Raw genomic sequence first — 9,700 nt, forward strand, 5'->3', positions numbered from 1 at the left:
CGGACAAGTTCGATAACCGCCATTATCCGACCGTAATTACTGGAGTTATTACCCTTGGTTTCATTAATGCGATGCATGCGTTCCATGATGTTGTATTGCACTCATTGATCTACCAGTTATGTTGAATGATTTCTCTTTTAATATCAATTATTCACAAATACTTCATATATTTCAATCATACAAACAACTGCTCATTCAATGTGTGACGGGCGTATTATATACCGCTCGCGGTAACCTTGTTTTATTTAAAACACAGCTTATTAATAAAATGAAATTGTTTTTTATTTAATCGTCTTTCTCAGAAAACAAAGGACTTTTTCATATGTAAAACATTGGCGGCTTTACATGAAAAACGCCTTATAACCTTTTTCCCCCCGAGAAACGACCATACATATGTCTTGTTTTAGGCAATCAGTCACTTCCTAGTTAATAAAATTTATGAAGACAAATTATTACAATTTTGTTTAAAGTCATTTTGTTTATATTTGAAAGTTGAAAGATTATGACCCTTGTGAAAAGTGTTTCATACATCCGATTATTTTAAATTGTTTACTACATTTGTCGTTTCGAATCGTTCTGGAAGTAGCTCTTTCAACAACATTGAAAATATTAATAAATTATACAGACGAACCTCGTTGTGTCGAAATTAAACTTTCAGTAACAGGGAACAGAGGAAAATATCATACCGACTTCGTTATGTCGATATAGACATTTCTACAACGGTGTGCACACACACAAACCTAGTTATTTTGAAATGATACTGTCAACAACGGTGAACATACGAATGTAACACAAATTAAACGCCAATCTTGTTATGTTTTAATGGTACTTTCGACAACAGTGAACAGAGGAAGATATTATACCGAATTTGTTATGTCGATATAGACATTTCTACAACGGTGTGCAAACACACAAACCTCGTTATTTTGAAATGATACTGTCAACAACGGTGAACATACGAATGTAACATAAATTAAACGCCAATCTTGATATGTTTAAATGGTACTTTCGATAACAGTGAACAGAGGAAAATATCATACCGACTTCGTTATGTCGATATAGACATTTCTACAATGGTGTGCAAACACACCAACCTCATTATTTTAAAATGATACCATCAACAACGGTGAGCATATACACTTTATCATACCAACAACAATGAACCTCGGTATCTCGAATTAAATACTTCGAGATAAAAGGAATGAGGCTAATAACAACTACACTTCTGTTATACACACAAAGACGATGAGTGTTAATTTTGTTTGAAACATAACAAAAAACATCGCCACGTTTGGTACTATAAAGGTATTCGGTGATATACCTAATGAAATGCATGTAGTAATTTGGACAGAAAGAATGAAAAAGGACATCATTGATGAACAAATTAAGGCAGTATTTAAGACGAAAGAACTTGAAAAGATTTTACTACAATGGAGCCATTTTAGTCAGTCGTCTGTATTTCAAATAGCAGTGGCTGAATTGTTAAAAGATTGGAGGTAACAATGTGTCTCCTGAAAGAATGACTGGATAATGTGACAACCAGGTTAGCTTTGTCTGGACCAAGTGGAATCTTTTTTATTACTGGATCAAAAAAAAAAAATAATAATAATAATAATGAAGACATTTGTATCAAGCGTGACATGTATTGTTTCTTATAGTCTAACGCGCGATTACGGCCTATGTTGTCTTTCCATTTGTTTTGGTGTCGCCTTGGTTCCTATGCTTGTCTCGTCGTATCTACTTTGATATCTACCCCGTCATTGTATGTCGACGCACTAGTACATAAAGTTCATTCTTAACGTTAACACAATTGCAGTGCATTGCATAATATGTTGAACGGCTTTATTTCACAATGTGTAACATCAGTCACTTCTATATATTTAGGAGGAATATAGTGATCACCTCAATAAGCATTAAAAGTCACACATCAATTAAAATACGACAACAGTGTTCACAGATATAAAATTAAAATTTTAAAAAAAGTTAGGATATTTAAGAAAGACTTTTCGGTATTTATATAAAATATTCCTATTTTTTAATAAAATTTAATTCCTAATCAAATACGAGCAATTTTATCTACACAGCAATCTGTTCATGCGTTATAAAATGCCTTTGAAAGAATTTAAAGTTTTTTCAAGGTCGACTGTAAAAATATGTTCCCGAGATTTATGTAAGCTTTCACTTGTATAGAGTGTACCTAAATCTTATAGAATGCGCCGTATTAATAGCCTGATACTTTACATTAACATAAACAAAATATTGGTTTAACGACTTCTTACAGTAGCATAGGCCTAGCCAATGTCCGAAACTGTCTCAAAATAGTTGTGTTCATTTTGTTGTTTTTTTTCGCTTTAAATTGTTTTCTTTTTACTGGTGTTATATACTGAATAATCAAAACTTCTGAAACTGGAATAATAACCATAATGATAAATATCTTTCCAAGAACGAAATATTGCCGAAAATGATTTTGGACACACATTTTAAATCGGAAAGAAATTCGGACGAAAGTGAAACAAGAGACCACCATGGGTGAGTCACAGGTGGTTTCTTTGTTCAGTTTTCATTCACATAGGGATTGAATGGATTTATAGCAGTAGCTGAATCTACATATCCTGTGGAGCGCGGTAGCGTTCCTCGGACGATATGTAGATCATCTACTGCTATTCATTGCCGCAATGTACATGAAAATAAATCTATTTAATTCATATATTTACGTTACGATGAACTAAAATTAAAAGAAATGACCACACCTTTTGTAAATTTGATATTTCTAATATAAGTATCGGACAGGAAACCATAAAAAGGGAACAGCCGAAACTCCAGCCTACACACAAACTTCAAATGTTCGACTTCTGTTTCTTCCGCCGATCAGCTGATTTTGTTAAAAAGAAAAAGATATATCTAGAATCTAATAATAATCAACACTTAATATTCCTTTCATTTTTTACAGTTGATCTTATTGGATATTGTTTCATTTTGCATAATGAACACCGCATATTATATATTTAAAAAAGTTTGTGTCCGCACTATTTCAAATCATCGGTCACCATGATAACCATCCAGGTCACTCGTCGGTCGAGCACCCGTCGGCAGTAGGCATAGAGCTCATTTAAATGTACAGCAGTTGAATTTGTAAATGATGATAGGCTGGTGGATGAAGTGCCCTGTGTCATAACAAATTTCTCTGAGTTCAATGTCGCGGGTATTATCCAGCCGGACGGTTAATTGTTAAAAAGTCTGTGAGCACATCAGCATTTAATACGACAATGTGATAAGTATTTTTTTTAATTTAAAATTAGAAAGAATAAAAATAATAGTACAATGGTGCACCATTTATGATTTTTGTAATGTTTATCATTATTTCTGGCAACTACGTTATCTCGGAGAAGGGGAAATAACTCTTCTCAGAAACGGTACTATGCGTAGTAATATGAAGTGGTCATTGTGTGTGAAATCAGCTGACTGGTTGCACGATAATCGTTGTATTATCATAGTGTATTCATAGTCTAATGACAGTTGTTTTCAGTTGATAAATTCGTATACAGAACAAACATCAAGAATGTAAATATAATAAAATAACTACAATAAGAAGGTGGTCTCCTCGTAGTGGAGGTAGTATGAAAAGCTTTAGATGAACTGGTTTTTAAAATAATAAATCATACAAAAATCGCAAACGACCGATTGTTTCTTACAAAATCAAATATTGGCTTATCGTGCGGTTAAGTTAATAATACCTTGTATAGAAATGTTATATTGATAGTCTTAAGGATTGGCAAGTATTTTGCATATCTAATGAATAGGTATTCAGTCTTGCGGTAGATATTTGTGCGTGTCGTTGGGAACACAAATATTGGTACATGTATGTAAAACCAAACTGAATAACGATTTTCTAAAAATTATATAAATCCATACAGCAACCCAAAGAGAAAACAGTCATCAATTGGATATAAAATAAACGTGGCTTACAGGTTCAACCAAACAAAAGTCTATAATACCAGGGTAGAGTTAATATTGACACAGCCAGGCCTCGATATGTCAGTCACCATTAATCTACCTGTACCACTATCAAGACAGTGTTTTAGAGGAAATCGAGGTCTGTTTTTCCAGTTTTTCCAGTACAAAGGTTACAGGTTTACCCACCCCCCACAGTACAATGCAAACATCACTCTAGCCAAAACATGTGGACGACACATTAGGATTCACACATTGTTTGAGGTCAGTATTATTTCGGAACATCGCCCCTGCCCCTACACTGAATAAGGTTAAATACAGTCTTTGTAAATCTCTACAAGCATGCTGTGTAATGGGTTATAAATGACTTTACTTGGTAAAACGCCTCTGTCGATCTACCTTCAACATTTAGATGAATATAACTATCAGCCAATCTTTACTAAACACAATTTTATTATATCTGCCAGCACTGTATCACTGAACCGCTTGCAGGTTCTACCATCAAGAAACATCGTGTGAGTATCTAATCTTTCGAATTGTAATAGGTGCTTATCAGAGTCAAAGAGTAAGATCAGTGTCGTCTGGTCGGACAATCCGGTCACTGACACTTTGAGTTATGATATGACCGGTTTATATTGGCGTATAGAGACAGGTCACTTTTCAGACTAGTTCTTGTTCATTGTTTCTACTTTTGTTTCTTTTTTTCTCTCTCTTATTTAAACTCTCAATTTTCTGTGACCAGCTGTATTGGTGTTTTCTCTTTCTGCTATTTCTTTTTATATATTCAGCTGTCTTGCTTCCAGCATCCATTGCGAAAACTAAAGGGTAAACCACGTGATAAAAACCATTCTAGGAAAAATTCAAAGAGTGGAGATCGTACTGTTAAATGTATCTAACAGTAACTATATTTGACAATTTGAAAACCAAAAACTTAATGCTGTGTCAATACCAGTTGGTTCTGTTGACGAGTACGTCAACTCAACGTTGCAAGAAACCCACAAATTGTGTATAGCATAACGAGCTATTATACATAACTTAGCGGAAATATTTTTTAGTGCCCTTCGCCCCCTAAATATTGTATTGAATTATATTTGCGCTAATTGCAGTTCTTGTTTACAGTTTTATAAAGTATATCTAATGAGTTCGCCAAGTCATTAATGCGTTTACCTGTTAAAATTCATTGATGTGCTGAGAATTTCAGTTCGCTAAAATAAGTACAATGCCATATCCGTATTGCTGTAATGTCCCTTGAATTATTTATTACCGAATTCATGAACAATTTCTATCGTTTCTGAACTCATTAAATAAGTGAGAATTGACACAATGTATATCATATTCAAGGCTATGCCAAAGATATATTTCAAATATTTATAGAAAGATATTCGTGTAGATTTTAAATCATCAACCAACATGACCACGATTAAAAAAGACATAGCTTAAAATCTAACAATGGCTTTTGAATCTACAAGGTACATTGTATCATTAAACTAATAATATATATAATACACCGCTAGATTTGTATGCTTATCGGGTGAACATGAGTATACCTGATCGTCTCGAATATATATTTTTACATCCTGGGAGGAAGATATCTAAATTAGATCGAACTAAACCTACGTGACATTCCTTACATTAACATACGTTTGTTTTACTAATTAGACATTCAATGACTGGGATTTGGTTGAACTTTGACTCGAGCAAGACATAACTAGAGTAAAACGAAAAGTTGACTTCATCATTGATACATGGTATAATGAATGTTTTGAAAATTCTGTGACCTAAGATTGATTGATTTACTATCGGATTAGACAGGGAATCTACTTTCCATTTTAATGATTCATTCATTTTTCTTTCATAATATTATTATTTCTTTATCGTAATATCGTAATTATTATTTATTTCTTTATACATTTACATTTTATTTTATCTTATGTATTTTTTATTGCTTCATTTCATTTTTGCATTTGTTTTTGGTTAAATTAAAAACACCCAAATATCTCTACTTTCTATGGAATGAGAAATTTCTTCCTGTTTTATCTTCGCTTGTTATTAAGAAAGGCAAACTCTAAACAGGGTGGACATTTTGATGGATGAAGATCAAGAGATTTAAAACAACAACTTATACACTGGGCGAATTCGTTTGAAATTACCATATATATAAATTTGGCGAGTCGAAAACTCAGCGGATCAAAAATATAAGAGTGGATATTAGCTTACTGATTTAGTTTCTTCGGTCACTTTAACAATGTTACAACTGGTGGCACCAAGGTCATTTTTATCAATGCCTGTTTCTAGTTATAGCATGATTTTAATCATACAGACATCTGATTATCAAATACAGTATATTACCAGCTAATCAAATGAATATGTGATGTCTTTTGATGACAATTAAAACAATAAAAGTTCCACCTGGGACCAGGTTTTTGAACTTTCTGATAAATGTTGGCAGTTTTTTGCGACTTTTATGACATAAGAGATGTAAACAATTCGAATACTTCACCTAAAATATAGCTTTTGGAGGCCTCGAACCTTTGAATAAGAAGAATCCATGTGATAACAAAGGACTCTACCTTAACGCAAATACATATGTATATAATTTAATCTTGCTTGTAACAAGCATTTTCATTGGCTTAAAAATGTATGTTATCAGCCCATAACGTAAAAAATGACGTCGCCGTTTGTAACGTCGCTTTTGATTTCAAAGAGAAAAGAGTCCATCAATAAAAGTGGATTTCAACAGGCATTGTGTAAAGTAGATAAAATTATAAGGATTTACTTGATTATATATTTTTTATGTTATGGAGCTATAACACAAAAAACAGAGTGTACTCTCATCATAAACCGCTTCGGTTTTTTGTGTTATATCTCGCTAACATAAAAAATATATTCAAATTAATCCTTGAATATAACTACATACAGCTGGAAAACTACGTTGATCCACTGATGCAATCCCTTCTATAACTCGATAGCAACCATCTAAGACCTAACCAATATTATTTCTATATCTAGAGTTGACCTGTTCATTTCCAATTAGCAACGCTTCTTGTCTCTCAGAAGTCTCGGTCTTTCACACCCACATATTCAGTTGTTGTTTTGTGGGATGATTATTAACATATAACAGCAATTGTGTAAGTCTCTTAACCAATAATTCAACATCCAAGTGCCTAAATTACCAAATACAAAGATTTGAAACATTTGTCAACTTACTGACAGTATTATATATCTTGGTCATAAACCAAACGCATTATCAATTATTCACACCTGACCTTCTTTTTCCTCTCAGAATATATCGTATGCTATTGTAAGCTAAAGGCAGCTTATGCCATAATACATTTATGCCGGTTAGAAGCAAGCAACTGCCTACAACTCACGGTAAGAAAGTTAACAACGGCACAGAGCAAACCGCATACCTTGGATACACGTCTTTGTAATGCCTAAGCCGAATGCTTAACATAAACAGAAAATAACAGTGCCAAACTCACAACGATAAAATCGAATTAAAAATTAAAACATTCAGATATCAAAACTGCCAATCGGATATCAGAGGAAAACTTCCTAAACTCTCACTAACAGAAACGAAGTCGGGTGCTCACCTACTGTTGCACATGGTATGATGATTCCCGTATACTGAGTTTGGCTTGTATGACAACCAAATATACATAAATGTGAAGAAAACTGTAATTCTAACTCCTCATCGATGACACTAGTGCAAAAAATTACCATATAAACTATTTACATGAACACCATTGAAAAAGTACAAGGGGGGAAAAAGAACAGATGTTCCGAAAGAGTAATCGCCTTATGCTTCATTGATGAAAACTCCCATGTAGATTTAGGGCAATTCCAAGTAAAATCACGTGCTTAACTAGATAATCTGTATATTGACAACGAAGCCACAATTCACACTAATGAGCATAGCACAAATCCAAGTTCGATATCGAACCCCTGTAAATAATTGCACATCCGTACTTTTCGAACGGTAATTATGATTGAACATCCCTGTAATTCATTTTTTTTCTTTTGCAATATAAGTTATCAATCCGGCCATGTTTAACCACGACATCTGTTTTATAATCATATCTTAAATTTTTATAAAAATTTAACACGATCACCAGCAAAACTGTCTTTAACAAAACGTTGGCCACTGAGAGTGGATATATCTCAGCGACAGTCAATCTCTAGCAACACATTGTAAGCTAACAATGCTACATGTACCTGGGACACGAACATATACTTCATCCAATATGCAGATTGAGGTATTACCAACGAACACACATGAATACAATTTCAGGTTATATTGATTTCGCAGTAATCATTCAATAGACCTAATGGTCCCAGACATAGGCTTGGATCGAACTTGTGGTAATAAATTCACATTTGTTGATAGGGCGATAACATACCATAACTTTTAAAAGCTTTCGTATGAAGGTCAAACATTCAAATAATTATTACTACGAAATTGTGAAATGCAATCTAAAAAACTGTGGCAGGATCGCATTGATATGTTTATTTTAGTTCAACAAAATATAACAGAGATGTATTTTATGTCTAATTAAGTTAATATTTCAAAAGACATTAACTTTCTTATAATAGTCCTAACTACAAATACCTAACCTTAAGATTACAGTTTGGTACGGTGTTTAATAAAGTCATATTCCTAGATACGTTGTATGGGGTATTTAATTTTAACATACTCTATTTCGAAATATTATATTTCGCAATCCTATATGTGTGTTTGACGTTCATTTTCAAAGACATCTTACTGAAGACAGATGTACCGTTGATGTTACAATTATGATTATAAAGTATAGTTTCTATCACAGAAATTACATCGTGACATAAAGACCACGCTTTGATAATAATAACCCTATCATGTCTTTAAATATACACACATGCATGCATACATACATACATATACATACATACATATACATACATACATATACATACATACATATACATACATACATACATGCATACATACATACATGCATACATACATGCATACGTACATGTTCGTTCGTACATACATTTGACGATTATGACTTCTATCGTATTTTAACATATTACTTATGATCACTCATATAACTGCATGATCATAAAATATTCCCAACCATACCCTAACATAATTACATACACGGTATATTTAATGATAATAACACGTCAAGTTCCTACTATACATACATATACTTTATGCGTGAATATGTGTATGGCGCTTCTCGATATTACTTGTATAATAATATGCTTATAACACCGGTTTTAATCATCACCGATATCCTCCCTTAACAATATACCTCTAATTCTGATGTAGTCCAACAAAAAAATCCAATTATGACTTACCTGATTTGACACAAAAGCCGCCTGTGTATATTCCGGGTATACGTACCCTCGACACTCTACCTGTTAGATCTATAAATGTCTACAGTAAAGTACCCGGCAAGTCACGATAGTACCGTATATATATACACGTGTGTGGAGAGACATATGACCTCAGTACATAGTATGTTGTTCAAATATAGGCCAGCATAGAAAAATAAAGCATGGAGGATTTCGAAATAAATTATAGCTTTGTCTTGATCCTTATTGTTTACCTCCGTTGCTACAACAAACAGGTGATGTGTGGGGCAGAATGTAGCTCTCTGTGTCCAATAGTACCGGTACCTAACGGGTCGATGTCTGGTTAACTTAATGGCTTTTAAACGCATATTGTATTACACATAGTAATATATATATATATATAGATATAGAC

General features: G+C 33.2%; 1 protein-coding gene across 1 annotated transcript in view; it reads right to left on the reverse strand.

Annotated features, from left to right (window-relative positions):
• The window catches only part of LOC110450491, a 14,773-nt gene extending 5,277 nt beyond the window's left edge, over nt 1-9,496 (reverse strand). The window contains exon 1 of the mRNA XM_021498044.1: nt 9,292-9,496. The gene's annotated coding sequence lies outside the window, so the exon portion shown is untranslated. The remainder of the gene's footprint in view (nt 1-9,291) is intronic.
• Between the last annotated feature and the right edge of the window lie 204 nt (nt 9,497-9,700).

Source organism: Mizuhopecten yessoensis, unplaced genomic scaffold, assembly GCF_002113885.1.
Source record: "Mizuhopecten yessoensis strain PY_sf001 unplaced genomic scaffold, ASM211388v2 scaffold5229, whole genome shotgun sequence".
NCBI classification, from domain to species: Eukaryota; Metazoa; Mollusca; class Bivalvia; order Pectinida; family Pectinidae; genus Mizuhopecten; species Mizuhopecten yessoensis.